A 20,159-nucleotide genomic window follows, 5' to 3' on the forward strand; every position below is an offset into this window, starting at 1 on the left:
CTGACCTTTAAAAATTAATTTTTCTATCGGACTGTGGTAATAAAAATCCGAAAATAATTTTTATCTTGATCCAAATACATTAAAAGTCCAAAATTAATAGTTTTGCAAGGAATTATATTATAAAAGGAATAACAGTTTCCGCCTCTGCTTCTTAGTGAAAACTTATTTGCCTTGCAGATGCCGTTCGGAGTCGGCATAAAACATGTAGGTTCCGTCCTGCCAATTTGTAGCAATAATTAAAAGGAGTGCGACGCAAATTGGAAGAGAAGCTTGGCCTAAAATCTTCGGAGGTTAACGCGCTTTACATTTATTTTAGTTTAATGTTGATCATTTTTATTTAACTTTAATTGGAAGAGTAAAATTATTTTATGGCGGCCACCGTGGTGTGATGGTAGCGTGTTCCGCCTACCACACCGAATGCGCTGGGTTCACACCCCGGGCAAAGCAACATCAAAATTGTTTAAATAAGGTTTTTCAATTAGAAGAAGTTTTTCTAAGCGGGGTCGCCCCTCGGCAGTGTTTGGCAAGCGCTCCGGGTGTATTTCTGCCATGAAAAGCTCTCAGTGAAAACTCATCTGCCCTGCAGATGCGTTCGGAGTCGGCATAAAACATGTAGGTCCCGTCCGGCCAATTTGTAGGGAAAATCAAGAGGAGCACGACGCAAATTGAAAGAGAAGCTCGGCCTTAGATCTCTTGGGAGGTTATCGCGCCTTACATTATTATTAAATTATTTCAACCAGTTCTGTTCTCCCTAAAAAGTGCGATTTCATTGGCTAAGTTGCATTTCCCTTAGTTCACAATTTTAATACATATCATATATGCAAATACTTTTGCCGCTCGTTACCTATTTTTTCGACTCCATAATTTTTTAATGACATTCTTAGCATCGAATTGGAGGAAGAAATCTGGCATAGCTGGGAAAGTGCCTTGAGTTTGGCATCTCCTTTTTATTAATGCTAATATTTTTTGTATGTCCAAAAAGTCAAGAGCAAAAATTTGCTATAAATAAAAATCGTTGGGGTCCATGACCTTCATATGAAGAATCTTGCATCTTTTTTTCGAAGTTTTAAAAAAATGACAATATTACGTAGTAAATGTTGCAGTCAGGTAAAATAAGCTAAAAATGTTTGGAAAAAAACGAAAATTCTATAATTCAAGAAACGTCAAAACCATTATCGAAACAATTTTAAAACTCGAGAAAATTTCGCGAAAACTCTTAGTCCAATCATTTTTAGTGCAACAAATAGGTTCCTCAAAAATCGCATTGATTTTTGACAATTTTTTTCCAAAGGGTGTTTCCAGTTTTCTACGATATATAAATAGTTATGCGGCATTTGCATAAAAGAAAACATTAAACACCTTCCGGAAAAAATGTCAAAAATCCATATTGAGAGACCTATAACTTATACTTTGCTAGGCTAAAATTGATTTGGCTATAAAACTGCATATTCAAAAAAATTCAGAAAATCCTAACTAAAAAGTTCGAAATTTTCTCAAATTTCGAAAACGCTTTGGAGATTGGCTTGCATAGTTAGAGCTACGAAATTAATGGAAGTTCTTGCTTAACTTATCGAAATATAAAAAAAAATAATTAAACAATTTTTTTTAAGTTAAACGGTTTTATTGAAAACAATACTTACATGAAATAATAATAATACTAAAAACTAGAAAATAATTAGGTAGGTCCTAGGTACTAGTCATCACACTCCTCATAAATCTAGGGCGTTGATCAGACAATTAAATAAAAGCGTTGGGCGCGTGAAATTTCTAAAAATGTGAGGCGTATAAATAGAAATTTTATTATTATATTTATTATATTTTATATTATTATATTATTTTATATATACATATATATAATATATTTTATATTTATATTATTTTATATATACATTATATTAAGTTCATTTAGTGACTCATTATTACAAGAACTCTTTCCTGACAATTTGTTACAATCTAAGTCCTCAATACATAATCCTTCCAAACACTTTACTCGACTCCGCGCCACGTATGCTTTTCCCTCCTCCAACTCCAAAATATTTTGATGTCACTTCTACCCGACTGTATGTAATATCTGTTCCAAATACGAGCCAAATAGGGCCACATATACGATTTTTGTGAATATCTCGATCCTTGCGCCACCTAGCGGCGATATTATTGCACTGTCATCGGTTCTGAACTATATTCCAAGTTTCAAGCTTGTAGCTTATCGGGAAGTTACTTACATTTTAATTACAAAATTCGTTCACAACGCCCGGCCGTGCAGCCTGTCAAGTCAACCTAAACGAAACTTAATAAAAATTGCAACTACCATTTTCGTGTTTGCTGCTGTAATTAAAAAATGGATAAGAGTTATAAACACAACCATAAAGCAAATCGCGCGATGCAAATTCAAAATCGGCTCGAAATTTGTGACAAAACCCGAAAGAGTCCTTATACTTATCCATTATGAGGGAGGAGAAGGAAGTTGAATGAGGAAACTCTATATATACATAAGAAAGGTTTACACAGAACAAAGGCTGCCCGGCTTGCTTGATGTAATTAAAAATAAACACGCTTTATTATTTTAACAATAGCAAAGATAATCTCAAAATCTTCGAACCAGTTCAATTATATAAACAACCATAAACTTGTAGTATTAATCAGCTGAAGAATCAAAGTTTGAATATTGCGCTTTGCTCTCTAGTCTGGTCACTTTTAATTTCATTTGAGATGTTTATTTATATATTTTTTTTCTTTTACAATTTTACAAATGTGTCTGTTGTGTGTGGCATTCTACGTTTGCGTTTGCTGATGGGCATATAAAAATGCAAGTATTCAATTCAAGTGCACACACAATCTCATACACATATGTATGTAAAATTATAAATTTTTGTAAATATATCTTACACCAGACTTTGAACGAAAACAAATAACAGACTCATCCAACCAGTTCGCCCGGGTTCGATTAACGTTCTGCCAATCTTCGCATTTACTCATAAATATATATTAGAGAAAGTATATAGAAATTCATAATTATTTCCAGAACATATACACATTAAAAGCTTTAAAAATAGTAAAATTTATAGGAAAATTTGAAAGGAGCACGACACAAATTGGAAGACAAGTTCGACATACAATCTCTTCGGAGGTTATCGCGCCTTACATTTATTTGTTTTATAATTAAAGCGAGTATGGATCAAAATTTAAGAAATTATTGGAAGACGACTCGTGTACGAGTTGTGCGCTGGACATATTTTCATGAAAAGTCTCTCGCTAGGCCAACGAATGGCGCACTTGCTCAGGGCTATGATTTAAAAGCATGTACCTGGGATGCCCGGTACATTTGGCTTTCTGATTGATGCCCTCGTGCACTTAAAAGAAATTTGATGGACGAGGCATGAACCTTGCGCTGATGTGATGTTCAGTTTTTGGTCTAAACGCCAGCTTAACCCAAGTACTGTAGGCGAGTGTTTCTAAACGATTTGATGACTCGTAGAAAAGAAAAGAAAAGAGTCAGCTTGAGCTATTCATCCTTCCGTTTGATCAAATTTTAAATTTTCTTCTACAATTCCTAACGTCTTATATATCCACTTCTAACATCATCATTCATCATAATTAGTTGGCGCTTGACCGCCTAAGCGATTTTGGCCGTTTCGTAACAAGTCAAACCCTATTTTCAGATAACTGACGCCAAGAGGTCTAGTCTTCCTCCACCTACCTCTCCCAACTCAGTGGAAGTCTCCTTTCTCTGCTTCCAAACTGCACTCTCGGCTGAAATACTTTCTTGGCCGTCTTCGTCCATTAGCGTAACATGACCTAGTCAGCGAAGGCTTTATTTATATATTTATAATTAAGGTTAGGTAACCTCCAGTTCAACGTGCACTATGAATTTTAGTTTAAAACTAAGTCTAAAATTATTAATTGATTTTCAATAACTGCATTAGGGGCTAAAATTTACCAAACTCTCACTAGAGATCCTGAGATACGATGTATCATGGAGGCTCCCTGATGAAGCGTCAAGAAAGGAGGGAAAAGCGTAGCAGAACCAAGCAAAAAATGTTCCATAAACTTCAAGTTGTCAGAAGAAGTCAAGATGTACCGCTCCTTATTTCAAGGATTATAGCAAAAAATTCGAACTCTAATTTTAAGCTAATATGATGCCCACACGGCGGCTATCAATTATAATTCACGCTCTCCTGCCTCGGTATGTAGTAAGGAAATATTTCATTTGAAGGGTGTACAGTTTTATTCATGAATTACTAGGAAATTCTTTCGACCTTTACCTGGGGACTTTATGAAAATTAAAGATGCTCAAGAAGCGTTTAAATTGCACCTTTCTTAAGATCTTACGCAAGGAAGACTTCTCCTATATTAAACGCGGAAAATTAAGTAAATAAGATGCGAAAGATAAGTAATAAAGCCAATTTAATGATCCTCTTTACCACGTGCTTGAACGTACGTATATAAAGCAAGTAAGGAAGTCTAAGTGCGGGAGAAACCGAACATTACATACTCAGCTGCCAAATTACAGTTTGCAAAACTTTTAAATTACCTTCTTTGACCTTGGTAATGAATTATAGCACTTTTTCGGTTTTTCGAAATTTTCGATATCGAAAAAGTGGGCGTAGTTATAGTCTGATTTCGTTCATTTTAAATAGCGATCTGAGACGGGTGCCCAGGAACTTACATTTACTCAAGTCATCGTGTTAACGGACAGACGGACGGACGGACGGACATGGCTAAGTGAATTTATTTCTTCGCCCAGATCATTTTGATATATAGAAGTCTATATCTATCTCGATTAGTTTATGCCGTTACGGGGTACCGTTATGCGAATAAAATTAATATACTCTGCTCAGCTGAGTACAAAAATCATTGAGCGTAAGACTTTTGAAAATATATTTGTTAATTAAATGCATTCTCCATTCCATAATTCTTGTAATATGATTTGCAAGCAAACACCGATTATAACTTAACACGTTTTTGTTCAACACTTTTCACATATATTTAACATATAATTCCAATTAAATAAATTGCAGAAATGCACAATAAAATAATTGATTTTCTATTTAAATACAAGAACAGCTTTTAATAAGGAATTTTTATTTTTATTTAATATAATTAATTATCGATTTTTCTGAGGTAGCAACTTTAAGGTTTTTAGCTAACAGCAGTCAGCAATTTAGTTTTTATACTCAGTTGAGCAAAGCTCACAGAGTATATTAACTTTGATTGGATAACGGTTGGTTGTACAGGTATAAAGGAATCGAGATAGATATAGACTTCCATATATCAAAATCATCAGGATCGAAAAAAAATTTGATTGAGCCATGTCCGTCCGTCCGTCCGTCCGTTAACACGATAACTTGAGTAAATTTTGAAGTATCTTGATGAAATTTGGCATGTAGGTTCCTGAGCACTCATCTCAGATCGCTAGTTAAAATGAAGGATATCGGACCATAACCACGCCCACTTTTTCGATATCGAAAATTTCGAAAAACCGAAAAAGTGCGATAATTCATTGCCAAAGACGGATAAAGCGATGAAACTTGGTAGGTGAGTTGAACTTATGACGCAGAATAGAAAATGTGTAAAATGTTGGACAGTGGGCGTGGCACCGCCCACTTTTAAAAGAAGGTAATTTAAAAGTTTTGCAAGCTTTAATTTGGCAGTCGTTGAAGATATCATGATGAAATTTGGCAGGAACGTTACTCTTATTACTATATGTATGGTTAACAAAATTAGCAAAATCGGAGAACGACCACGTCCACTTAAAAAAATTTTTTTTTTAAAGTCAAATTTTAACAAAAAATTTAATATCTTTACAGTATATAAGTACATTATGTCAACATTCAACTCCAGTAATGATATGGTGTAACAAAATACAAAAAAAAAAAAGAAAATTTCAAAATGGGCGTGGCTCTGCCCTTTTTCATTTAATTTGTCTAGAATACTTTTAATGCCATAAGTCGAACAAAAATTGACCAATCCTTGTGAAATTTGGTAGGGGCTTAGATTCTAGGACGATTACTGTTTTCTGTGAAAATGGGACACGCCAAGTTTTTATACACAGGCGACCGCCTGTCTTTCCGCTTGGCCGTTAACATGATAACCTGAGCAAAAATCGATATATCTTTACTAAACTTAGTTCAAGTACTTATCTCAACTCACTTTATCTTGGTATAAAAAATGGCCGAAATCGGACTATGACCACGCCCACTTTTTCGATATCGAAAATTACGAAAAATGAAAAAAATGCCATAATTCTATACCAAATACGAAAAAATGGATGAAACATGGTATTTGGATTAGTTTATTAATGCAAAATATAACTTTAGAAAAAAACTTTGTAAAATGGGTGTGACACCTACCATATTAAGTAGAATGAAATGAAAAAGTTCTGCAGGGCGAAATAAAAAACCCTTGAAATTTTGGCAGGAATACTGTTCGTGGTATTACATATATAACTAAATTAGCGGTATCCAACAGATGATGTTCTGGGTCACCCTGGTCCACATTTTGGTCGATATCGGGAAAACGCCTTCACATATACAACTACCACCACTCCCTTTTAAAACCCTCATTAATACCTTTAATTTGATACCCATATCGTACAAACAAATTCTAGAGTCACCCATGGGCCACCTTTATGGCGATATCTCGAAAAGGCGACCACCTATAGAACTAAGGCCCACTCCCTTTTAAAAATACTCATTAACACCTTTCATTTGATACCCATATTGTACAAACGCATTCTAGAGTCATCCCCGGTCCACCTTTATGGCGATATCTCGAAAAGGCGTCCACCTATCGAACTAAGGCCCACTCCCTTTTAAAATACTCATTAACCCCTTTCGTTTGATACCCATATTGTACAAACAAATTCTAGGGTCACCCCTGGTCCACCTTTATGGCGATATCTCGAAACGGCGTCACCTATGGAACTAAGGATCACTCCCTTTTAAAATACTCCTTAACACCTTTCATTTGATATCCGTATCGCACAAACAAAGTCTAGAGTCACCCCTGGTCCACCTTTATAGCGATATCTCGAAAAGGCGTCCACCTATAGAAATAAGACCCACTCCACCCACTGGTCCACCTTTATGGCGATATCCCTAAATGGGGTCCACCTATAGAACTATGGCCCACTCCCTCATAAAATACTCTTTAATACCTTCCATTTGATACACATGTCATACAAACACATTCCAGGGTTACCTCGGTTCATTTTCCTACATGGTTATTTTCCCTTATGTTTTCACCATAGCACTCAACTGAGTATGTAATGTTCGGTTACATGCGAACTTAACCTTCCTTAATTGTTATATCTTTCATTCTTATGTAAAATCTGTTAGACTTGCATGTCTTTATGCCTAATTAGGAGATTTATCTATATCTGTTCATACATAGGAGTACAGCAGTGAACAGAAAAACAGGAGCGGCAATTTTTATCGAATTTTGTCAGTTTAATATTTCTTTTTCTCACAGCCTATAATTTAGGAAAAAGCGTCTATGAACTTTCTTACTGAAACTATGCAAATCGATCTCAAATACGTTTTCGGAAAAATTCGAAAAAAAAACTAAAATTTGTAATTTTTATTTTGAATTTTCTGATATTTTTTTGTATGCAGTTTGTAGCCCAATCAATTTAAGCTTAACAAAGCACAATTATGTCTCTCATATTTCAAATTGATGTTTGACAATTTATTTTTTCGTAGGGCGTCTCAGCTTTTCTTTCATATGAAACACTCTTCGAAAAAAAATGCCAAAAATCAACTTGTAACTTGTTAGACTACATTACATATTCAGCTGAGAGCTTTGGAGACAAAATTGTCTTTTTCATGGATATATACAAATGGTAATACTAAAAAGTGGAGCAACTTACCTTTGCTATCTTTCTTCAGCTATCAATTCGTTTTATTTGAATATTTTTTTTTAAATATGAAAATTTGGTCTAATTTGAACGCATTTCTTTATAATTTTTTTTAAATCACCCCTGAGATATTTTCGAAGAGCTCTTAATTAGGACTCCGAAAAGAGCACGAAATTGTAGACCAAGGGTGACGTGTTTTGGAACGATTTTCTTTCATGCTCTGTCAAATAAGGGAATAATTTTCCATGTAGGAAAATGAACCTAGTGTAACCCTGGAATGAGTTTGTATGACATGGGTATCAAATTAAAGGTATTAATGAGGGGTTTAAAAGGGAGTGGCCCTTAGTTGTGTATGTGAAAGCGTTTTCGAGATATCGACCAAAATGTGGACCAGGGTGACACAGAACATCATCTGTCGGGTACCGCTAATTTATTTATAATTAATATAATTTATTTATATATGTCAAACAGTATTCCTGCCATGATTCCAAGGGCTTTTTTTTCGACCAACAGAACTTTTTCATTTTCTTCTACTTAATATGGTAGGTGTCACACCCATTTTACAAAGTTTTTTCTAAAGTTATATTTTGCGTCAAAAAACCAATCCAATCACCATTTTTCATCCCTTTCTTCGTATTTGGTATAGAATTATAGCATCTTTTTCATTTTTCGAAATTTTCGATATCGAAAAAGGGGGCGTGGTCATAGTCGGATTTCGTCCATTTTTAATACCAAGATAAAGTGAGTTCAGATAAGTACGTGAACAAAGTTTAGTAAAGATATATGGATTTTTGCTCAAGTTATCGTATTAACGGCCGAGCGGAAAGACAGACGGTCGACTGTGTATGAAAACTGGGCGTGGCTTCAACCGATTTCGCCCATTTTCACAGAAAACAGTTATCGGCAGAGAAGCTATACCCGTACCAAATTTCACAAGGATTGGTAAATTTTTGTTCGACTTATGGCATTAAAAGTATTCTAGACAAATTAAATGAAAAACGGCAGAGTCACGCCCATTTTGAAATTTTATTTTATTTTTGTATTTTGTTGCACTACTGGAGTTGAATGTTGACATAATTTACTTATATACTGTAAAGATATTAAATTTTATGTTAAAATTTGACTCTTAGAATTTTTTTTTTAAAAGTGGGCGTGTTCGTCATCCGATTTTGCTAATTTTTATTTAGCAGACATATAGTAACAGGAGTAACGTTCCTGCCAAATTTCATCATGATATCTTCAACGACTGCCAAATTACAGCTTGCAAAACTTTTAAATTACCTTCTTTTAAAAGTGGGCGGTGCCACGCACATTCCAAAATTTTACTAATTTTCTATTCGGCGTCATAAGGATAACCCACCTACCAAGCTTCATCGCTTTATCCCTCTTTGGTAATGAAATATCGCACTTTTTCGGTTATTCAAAATTTTCGATATCGATAAAGTGGGCGTGGTTATAGTCCGATTTCGTTCGTTTTAAATAGCGATCTGAGATCAGTGCCCAGGAACCTACATACCAAATTTCATCAAGATACCTCAAAATTTACTCAAGCTATCGTGTTTACTGACCGACGGACGGACATGGCTAAATGAATTTATTTTTTCGTCCAGATCATTTTGATATATAGAACATGGCTAAATGAATTTATTTTTTCGTCCAGATCATTTTGATATATATAAGTCTATATCTATCTCGATTAGTTTATGCCGTTACGGATTACCGTTATGCGAACAAAATTAATATACTCTGTGAGCTCTGCTCAGCTAATTATAAAAATATTGTGAAGTTCTATAAAGAAATTTATAGAATGGGGTTAAAGTTAAAAGAACCAATTTTTTTCTTACCCCACGACAGGGAAGCACCAAGCTTAAAAAGTTCCCCACAAAGTAATTGGTATATACTACGACTGCGATGAGAACTGGGCGCTCATAAATGCTTGCTTTAAATTTTTATTACAGTGAAACACATGAATTTATTATTTGTTTTATAAAAAAGCGGCCATATAACAATTGAGTTATGAGTTACGTTTAAACAAATACAAAGCTAATTATGCATATTCACATTAAGCAATTTGTACAAAGCAATTAAGCAAAAGGCATGACATTATGTGCTTTTACATATTTTAACCTATGATTATCGCTTATGATTTAGCCATTTAAAGCAACATGGAAGAGCATTTAATATAGTACATTATCTACGCTTACGGGAAAAAAGGAGGAAAATGTTGTCCAATTTATGGCGTTTTTACGGTCACAACAGATACGTAACGAAACTTGTTATTTATTGTAGTTAACATCGATAATTCCTTAACCCTTATGCGGTATCTTAGGGCGAGAAAGTCCGTAGCAGTTTCGTAACAGCTGCTATATTTCATAAAAGAAATAGTTTTATTCTTGCAGAAAAAACCAACGAAAATTGTCTAAAAAGAGCAAATCATGCAAAATATGGAAAGCGTAGGCGGAGTACATTACAATGAATTATTTCTAAGGTTGTTCTGGACGAAATATATTGAATAGGTGCCTTTATCCACTCGTTATCGAAGAGGACGACCACGAAAAGCCAATAAACGCGTTGATAGGAATATTGTCATGATAGCTCTTCTGAATACATTTAAAACAGATCCAGAAACTTCCGCGGAATTAAAGAATAGTACAAACATGTCAACTATAATATTGTTGGTCCACCGTCAGTTAAGGCGATTATGAAAAAAATGTTTTTGAAAAATATTCCAAAATAGATGGCTTTCGAGACGGCAGAGAGGTAGGGTGATATTCCACTCAGCAGTCGATAAAGCATTTTCAAATAAAACGAAAAATTGCGACCGCCCTTCGGCACTGATTTGGCAAACACTCCGAGTGTGTTTCTGCCACAAAAAGCTTCTCAGTGAAAACTCATCTGCCTTGTAGATATCGTTTGGAGTCGGCGTAAAACACTTAGAGCAGCTCGGCCTAAATATCTTCGGAGGTAAATCGCTCCAAGGTTTTAATACCTTTCATGAAAATGAAATGGTATATTAAGTTTAGTGCGAGTCTCAAAATTGTAAGTCCATAAAAGAGAAGATATTGAATTAGTTTACCGAAATGATCAAGATGACGAGCTGAGTTGATTTATGGTCATATGTCTGTCTATTTGTCTGTGTGAAAGCAAACTAGTCCCTCAATTTTTAAGGTATCTTCATGAAATTTGGTGAGTGGGTATATTTGGATGTCCGATTAATCATTCGACCGGATCACCCCACTATAGCATATATCACCCATACCATCGATTTTTCCAAAAAAAAAAAAAAGGTTCTTGTCATTTATTCCTGATTTTAACAGCTAGAATATGTAAATCTCACAGGATGTTTAGTCATAAGGCATTCATTGTTGTCTGAAAATTTTTTAAGTTCGGTTATATAGATTATATACATAATCGAATGAGCCAAGATCCCGTATTCCGGAATTGTTTTGTTTGTAATCGAATTTAAAAAAAAAGTTTGATGACGTAGCGCTTTTGAACATCAAATTGATTTGGTCTTGGAAAACATTTCGATTGTGTTTTTGCATTGAAATGTTTTTCAGCAAAAAAGTTATCTGCCTTATCAGATGCACACGGAGTCGGCCTAAAACGTAGGATGACCAATTAATGCTCCCATTAGCACACCACATTCTATCTCCCCGGATATTTATCGTGAAAAAATATTATTATTATTATTTTCGGTTTACCATACATATTAAATGCTCTTTTAATGACAGAAGCTTTCAAGACTGGGGTAGATTCCTGTAGGAACGATAATGGCGACCTGGTAACTGACGTACAGAGTGTGGGGGAAGACGAACCCGATACTCCAATCTCCAATGACGAGAAACACTCCCCGGCATCCAATATCACGGCTAAAAAACGGCAAGGTGCCAAATAATAACGTGATACCCGCCGGGCTGTTCAAACATGGAGGCAAAGAGTTGGTATAAGATAAAGAAGTAAAAAAAAAAAATTGGGTCTTGCAGTAAATTTGCACAAGGCGAAGTACTTTCTGTCATCGTGGCCTATGTAGCCACGTCACTGTTCACGGATATAAATTCGAGACTGTGAGGGATTTCGTTCATTTGGGAAGCAGCATTAAAAGCAAAAACAATCTCGGCCTAGAAATCAATCGGAGAATAACTCTTGCCATCAAGTGCTTCTTTAGGCAATTGAAAAGTAAAGTCCTCTCTCGACGAACAAAATTCTCGCTCTACAAGTCACTCATCATACCTGTGCTGATGTATGGCTCGGAATCATGGAAGTTGTCGAGAGAAGATGAGATGGCTCTTGGAGTATTCGAGAGAACAGTTCTCCGGAAGGTTTAAGGTCCTATCCGTGATGTCGACGGCGAGTATCGAAGAAGGTATAATGATGAGCTATATGAGCTTTGTGCAGCGTGAAAATCCAAAGGCTTCGCTAGCTAGGGCATGTTATGCGGATGAACGAATACCCTCCGGCAGTTTGTAAACAGAGGAAAGAGAAGACCTTCACTGAGTTGGGAGAGACAGTCGGATGAAGATTTGACCTCGCTTGGTGTCCCCAATTGACGACTGTTATCGCAATGTACTTAATGTATTCCACAACTAACTACGAGTTTTTGCTCTCTCATTTATTGTTTCATGGATTATATGTATCCCACACAACCGATTGTCCAGATAAGCGATTCAATGTAATTTCTTCCGCATTTTAACCGCAAGAAGCTTGAAGTTTTACAAGATGCTTATATATACATATGTCATACGTTATTGACTGAAAAAATTTGTAAAGAACGGTTATATATAATATATTCCTTATAACGGATTGTTCAGATTTTATGAATTTTTGAAATTTCAACACATATTGTTCAGTTCCATTTATAGGAGGTATGAGGTCTTCATCAAAGCGGAAGACAGTCCCGTTCTTAATTGTTTTTTTTTTTTAACAGAAATATACGCAGACTCGCAGCATTTTATATACCTACTGTATGAAAAATATCGCCATATTGATATTTATTAGCGCAAAAAATCGGTATACAGTCTCGCACAAAAAATGTTATTTGAAACATGCGTTAAAGCTGTGATGATGTGTCAACTGTACTTGATTGCCCCGAAATTTATGCACTCTCTTTATTACCTTGCATTTTGAGTAAATATATGTAGATATTTATAACTTATAGACACTACTTTATATAGCAGTGAGAACAATATTTTGAATTTCATTTTTCCTTATCTCCCCCAACTTTTTTTGGGGGAGTTATGTGCGTAGATAAGATTACTTTTACTTTTGCGTTTGCGATAAGATAAGTCAACGTGTTTTTTTTGTGTAAACAGGTGAGAACGTATATCGAACATATACATACGCAGATTACATACAATTGTTTTTCTTATACACTGAAAGAAATGCTGCTAGTAAAATCAACAAATCGGTTCTGCTGTTCTTGATTTAAGAGATTCGGTGAAATTGATCGAATTATGGTTAATTCGACCGAGTTCTTTGTCAAGCGAACAAATTAGTTTAGTCATTTCAACAGAAGATAAATTGTCGCTCTTAAGTTGACATAAATTCTGTAAAATTGACAGATTCCTAATCAATCTAACTCATTTTTCTGTTAACACAACTGATCTCACTGGTCATTTCAACAGCGATCAACAGTCAATACATGAGCAAATTTCAGAGAGAATTTTACGCTCACTGCGCTCTCTACTTTGTACTTATGACGATGGTGCCACTTGTTAAAAAAACACCAAAATAAGAAAACCACCAAATCGACAAAACACACAAAATGGGAAAACAACAAAAAACTAGTTTTTCAGTTATCAATACAAAACGAAAAACCCTTTTTGAAATTATTGTGCAAAAAATTATGAGATACCGGGACACCTACTTATCGTGTACAATTTTGCAACTTCTCCTCCAAGCGAAATGCAAAATTGCGCCCTCTTGTTGCAAAAGTTTCGTTTGAACGAACAGGATTTTTCCAAAGTTATTAACATTTTGTTCAAGTTTTTACGAATTTTCACTCACGCGAACGAATCTAATAAGATAATAAAAACATCCTTTTTTAATGTTGATGTTTCCGACAACCTAAAAGTTTGAGCTGTTTTGGAGTCGTTTCAATTTAAAGTTTTACGAAAATTAAACTTGCCGAATTACATGTAAAGTTACTCCAGTGGTGAATTACCTTCTAGCGATTTGATTCTTTACTTTTCTATAACTTACAAGTCATGTCAAACATTTATACAAGTTTTGTTCGAAACAATCAAGTGTGGCAACTACATGCGAGAGAAGAAATTGAGAATGAGCTGAGCTGCAACTGAAAGAATTGAGAATCAGTTTTGTGACTACTATTCTCATTTCTATTTGCAAAGCAAAGTTCAAAACTATAAATTAAATAAATTATAAAATATAAAATTTGGTGAAAGTGCATTTAATAAAACAAAATAATAAAGGTATAGTGTTTAATGTGTGCCAGCATATTTGCTGTACGCCCAATTGAAGTTTGGTTAGTAAGTGCGTACATATGTATGTATATGTAGCAAGCATGAGTATTTATGTATTCACATATTTACGTATGTATGTATATGGCAACATAGGTACTTTCGTACAAAGCTGTCGCAACAACTTTTTTTGTTCATTTGACTACTAAAACGGTCAATTACGAATCAAAGATTTGATTCAACATCTTGTTGCTATGGATAAAAATTGACAGAAATTTCGGTTGAATTGACCCGTAATTCGGTTGATTTTACCAGTCTTTTTATTTCAGTGTAGATACAAATATTTTTCCTGGTATGCAACGCCGCATGTTTTATAATTAAATATTTGCTCACACAGCCAAATTTGCTGCGCCAGCTATATATTTTTTTGTGCTTTTCTTTTTTTTACAAAATGAGTCAAGTGATAATATTGTTTAGCCCCAAAAGGACGCCATTTTTAAAAAAATTCACCTAGAATGATTAATTTAAACAGCTACATAGTTAGAAATTTATTTGGTTATTTGCGTTAGCGCTAATTAATCAACTCAGGTGAAATTTAGGGTTGTGAGAAAATATACAAACATACATACCTATTCATTATAATATGTCATAAAGTTGCACTGCTTATGTGCTCAGTATGTATATATCGATATATGACATACTATGTAAGTACTATTTATCAAAAATTTCATATGACGAATACTTTTTAAATAAACTTCATTCATGAGCGTTAAATTATTATGGTTTATATGTAGAATTTTGTTTTCTGTCTACGTATGTATGTGTTTGCATTATCAAGTATGTGTATATATTATGTGTCCCCGTCAGGTGCTCGTGAGAACGATCGTTCCGAAAATTTTACTTACGTATCTATAAAACTTCAAGTGTCATTAATCGTTAAAAATTCATATATCTATTTAACTTTCAAGTACTAGAAAGATTTGAGGAATTAATTTAAGAAATGGCGCTTACAGTAGTGGTGCCAAAACTTTTAATTACGGATTGCTGATGACGTATTACGATATTTGAATAATATCAGATGCCACGCCCCTATATACATATTTCCATTTTCTACAGATTGAACATATTTCATGGAAATCGGCCAATAGCTGCGTTCAAAAATGTAGTTGAAACCTTGGTGCGTGGCGTATTTACATAGAAATATTCAATTTGAAAACAGTTTTTTGCTTTTTAAAGCTTGAACCACGTATGTATGTAGAAAATAAAAGATACAATTTGCTAACATGCAATTAAACTTTGAAATAATTACTTTCGGTCTGCTTTAAAAAAAAGTTGATTAACTTCTAATCATATAAATTATTTCTAATTGCTATTTTTATGTACGGATCCCTTTTTCGCTCTTATTTGAAATCCAAATCTATAAATAAAGTTTTGGTTGTAAAGATGGAGATTCGGGCTATTAGCGAGCTTTGGGCAATTTTGGTCGTAGTGCTTTTGTTTAGCTATATTTTATTAAAATAATTTATTAAAAATAAACGATTGTGAGCACAAAAAGAAATCTATTTGTACTATGGCACTATTGTGAATATTTGCACTGCATTACCGGCAGTTGCTATTGTATGATAGATGACAGCGCAAGCTGCAAGTATAAATTGATTAACGGCAGTTGATATTATACGCTAGATGGCAGCGCAGGCTGTAAGTTAATAGAACAGCTGATTTCTGTTGATATTTGATAAGAGTCTTACATATATTGGTTGCGCAAGATGCGCACGGGTCAGGCTCGTATAACTATAATTGCATTTTTCAAGCAGTTCGTGTGTTTGTTCGTTGTATTCAAATATGCCTTTAGGGGTGCATTCCACTACAACAGCCTTTGAGCTAGATGAAATGGCGAAGGCGTAAATATTAAGATGGTCAAAGGGGTCTTTTGATGAAACGTACAAAAACCTTTTTATAAACCTTATAAATTTATTCAGAGCTATAGCCTCACATCATTATTTCTTTATTATTTTCCTGTCCGATAAGTTAAAATCCTAGGTAGATTACCCTGAGCATTCCGTGGAAATGTTCACTTTTGATCGATTCATTCAGGTAACGATTCCAAAAAAAAAAACACGTTGTAATATTTCTGGCTGAACCCCGTTTTGTTTACGTATAACGAAATTAGGTGCTTTATCTTTCCTTCTTTAGTTGTAATACCGGCTTTCGATTTTTTGGCCAAATGTTTTTTTGAAACGGTATTTTTTTTTTTTCAGATAAGTCTGAGAAAGCTTTGACCTGATGTAGTGGTAGTGTGCTGGCCTAACTAACAATTGGTTCAAAGCTCAAGTGACAGGACAAATTACAACCAAATACTTTTGAAAAATTTCATAAAGCGAGGTGGTTCCTCGGAAGTGGTTTAGCAAGTTCTTCGAGAGTATTTTTGCCGCCAGTCAGGCATATTTTAATTTTTTTATTGGGTATCCCGACACTAAAACAGGAGCGATCGCTAACCAATTTCTTGGTCTGAGTCCAATGAAAGAAGGAAAAGGAGTCTACTGAGTAGGTTTATGATTTTAGATGGGTATTCTGCGTAATGACCACTGCAGAAGTTGCAAAGGCGTAACTACCAAAGAGACAGCACAGTTTATTCTGTGTTTCTAGCTAGAACACATCTAAGATCCTTGAAGGTAACTGTTTCGAAAATCTGGCACGATTATAAGAAATGGGGATTCCAAATGATCTTGATATTATCAACAATTCGGGCTGGTTGTATTACCTACATATGTTACCGATATGGCACTGAGTAGGCTCTGACGAGCTGTATAGTATACATTTATTTTGATTTGTTTTACAAAACAAGTAGGGGTCAACTCGTAACATCCGTGATCGTATAACTCGTCACGTAAAAATATGATTTTCGGATTATGACATACGTGCACGTACTACTTCGATCGTAATTTTGGATCGCAACATACGTGAAGAGTGTCTGAACGTACATTTTCCGTTCCACTTTCATTCGAACACAGACTGGCGATCGTAACTAAGACAGTAAGTAAAAGCTTCTTAAGTTAAGCGCAATCTCTTCAAGAAACTGCAATAATTTAAAGGGTTACTGCACTCTCTTAACTGCCTGTGGACTATCTTCTCATCGCCTTCGCTATTACTGGAGCTCAAAGAAAACAATAAAATTTGATCCATCGCAGTTATCTATTTTATTTTTTATATTTTGACAATCAATTTGACAGTTCAAAATCTATTGTGAGCTAAAAATACAATCCAATCTAATGTGGATCGTAGAATTTATTGTGAATTGAACTTAAATTACGTTCCGTTTGCTATCGTATGTTATAATCCCATTTTGTTTATACGTTTCACTTATTGCGTAATTTTATTTCGTATAGTTGCCGATCCGTGGTCATATGTTACGATTCGGGCCCAGGTTTTATGTTAGATTACGTCTCCAGAAGTATGTATCAACCTTCTGTTCAGCTCTTAATCTTATCTGGCAAAATTTAATTTTTATTTCTTTACCTTTTACGCATTTCCTTGTTTCATTAGCAAAACGTAAAATTATTATACAAGACGGAGATAAACAATTTCGATATTTTCAATGCAAAAGTTATTTCATATCTTTGCAATCCTTTCGCCATGTATTTTTGATTCAGTTCCTCTTATGAATACTTGTGTATTTTTGCTATTTGTCAGTTAACAAGGGAAGCAGAGCTTAAAGGTTCTTATTATACTATATTTACTATACTTCATTTAACCTTTATTTTGGATGTTTGAAACCTCGTTTTATGTTTGTAATAGATAGTTTTAGATATACCCGGAGCTTAGGATTGCCCAGCTTCAGCTTTCCGACTTGGGTCGTTTTGCAAGAAATGAAACTATTCGATAATTGCAAAGCTTATCTATTATTTACAAAAGCTTGGACATTATCACTATTACTACGCTTTGCTTTTTTAAGCGAATACATATTAAAATGCAAGTAGGTACAAATGAACAAACATCCTTTCTAAATGCCGCTTGTACACATAATAAAACGTTTGTTTTCGCTGCAGCTCTGCACCGGCACTACAACCGACTATAACAAACGCTAACACACCCACAAGTGTCATCGAAGCAAAGTTGCACAATTTTCGATCACTTTCATTTTTATACTCAGCGTGCTTTGCACACAGAGTATATTAACTTTGGTAACATAACGGTTGATAGTAACGGCATAAACGAATCGAGATAAATATAGACTTCCATATATCAAAAACCTCAGGATGAAAAAAGGAATTGATTTAGGCATGTCCGTCCGTTCGTCTGTCCATCCGTCTGTCTGTTCACACGATAACTTGAGTAAATATTGAGATCTCTTATTGAAATTTGGTATATGGGTTCCTTCGCACTCACATTCCATCGCTATTTCAAATCAGCGAGATCGGATGATAGGGCGTGGTTAACTTTTACATAGATAACAATTTGGAAAACACAAAAACTTGATTATTTAGTAACTAATACACCTAGAATGTTGAAATTTGATGTGTGGCTGATAGTGAGACTCTTGATAAAAATATGAATTTTTTTTGTAAATGGGCGTGACACCGCCCACTTGTGATAAAATCAAACCAGTTTTATATGAAAGATGCAAAAAAGAGCTTTATATCAATAGTGTTTCATTCCGAAGTGGAATTATAACAAGAAAAAGGAAAAAATAAAAATTTTTGAAAACGGGCGTGACAGCGCTCTTCTTACGACCAAGCAAATTTCTATGTTTTGGGAGCCATAACCCGCAGAAAAATTAACGGATCGTTATACCATTGGCTACACATATTTTCTTATAGCAGTAGATATTTCTAGAAAAATAGGACAAGATCCGCTAAGGTCCACGCCCACATTTATATAAAAGTCTTTTAAAAGGGTCGTAGACGAATATAATAAACTATACATTTGCGAAAAATATCTTAATATCAATGGTATTTTACTTTCTAAATGGAATTACAACAAAAAGAAATTAGAAAATATTAAATTTTTTTAAAATAGGCGTGTACTGCCCCTTTTTTGACTAAGCAATTTTCTATGTTTCTGGAGCCATAACTTAAAGAAAAATTAACATATCGTAATAAAATTGATAATACATACTTTCTTTATAGCAGGAAATATTTATAGAAACAAGTATGGATGTCTAAGTTCGGGTGTAGGTTAAGTTAGGTTAAACTGGCCGGTCCATGAGTACCTCACATAGATTGAATGAGTCCGTAGTGTTACCAGAAGTTTGTTTTAACGACAAAAATGAAAAACCCTATCAAAAACCAGTACCTGTGTTATAAAATAACTCCGTCTACCTGGCAAATACTAGACGCTTCCTAGGATTTAAGCCACTTGCTGCTTCTAGATCTGACAGCTGTATTACTCCTAATGGCTGGAGTCTTAGCCTGGCAAGCGCAGAGCAAGAGCACAGAACGTGCTCGATCGTTTCCTCCTCCAGCCCGCACTTCCTACATCTGATATCACTGACCAAGCCTCATTTAAAGGCATGTGACGCCAGAAGGCAGTGCCCAGTCAGAATACCCGTCATGAGTCTCCAGTCCTCTCTTTTTAATGATAGAAGCAACTTTGTTAGTCTAAAGTTGTAAGACCTGCACATAATCTTCGACACTTTACAGCCCCGCGTCTACGGAGCAAGCTTCAAGGGATGCGCCCTTTTTAGCTAGTTCATCAGCTTTTTCATTCCCAGCTATTCCCATATGCCCGGGGACCCAATATAGATGTATGCTTCTCCCTGTACCGATTCTCTCCAGGGACTGCTTACACTCTAACACGCATCTAGATGCTGTGCTATGCGAGATTATTGCCTTGATTGCTGCTTGACTGTCAATATAAAAGCTAACACGATTGCAGCTTGGGCTGTA

The 20,159-nt window shown here is 34.9% G+C and overlaps 1 protein-coding gene across 2 annotated transcripts in view; it reads left to right on the top strand.

The window, feature by feature from the left end:
* Positions 1-20,159, top strand: part of Gmap (Golgi microtubule-associated protein) — a 186,598-nt gene that overhangs the window by 102,124 nt on the left and 64,315 nt on the right. The gene's annotated exons all lie outside the window — the stretch shown is intronic.

The sequence above is a fragment of the Eurosta solidaginis genome, chromosome 4 (assembly GCF_040869045.1).
Source record: "Eurosta solidaginis isolate ZX-2024a chromosome 4, ASM4086904v1, whole genome shotgun sequence".
NCBI classification, from domain to species: domain Eukaryota; kingdom Metazoa; phylum Arthropoda; class Insecta; order Diptera; family Tephritidae; genus Eurosta; species Eurosta solidaginis.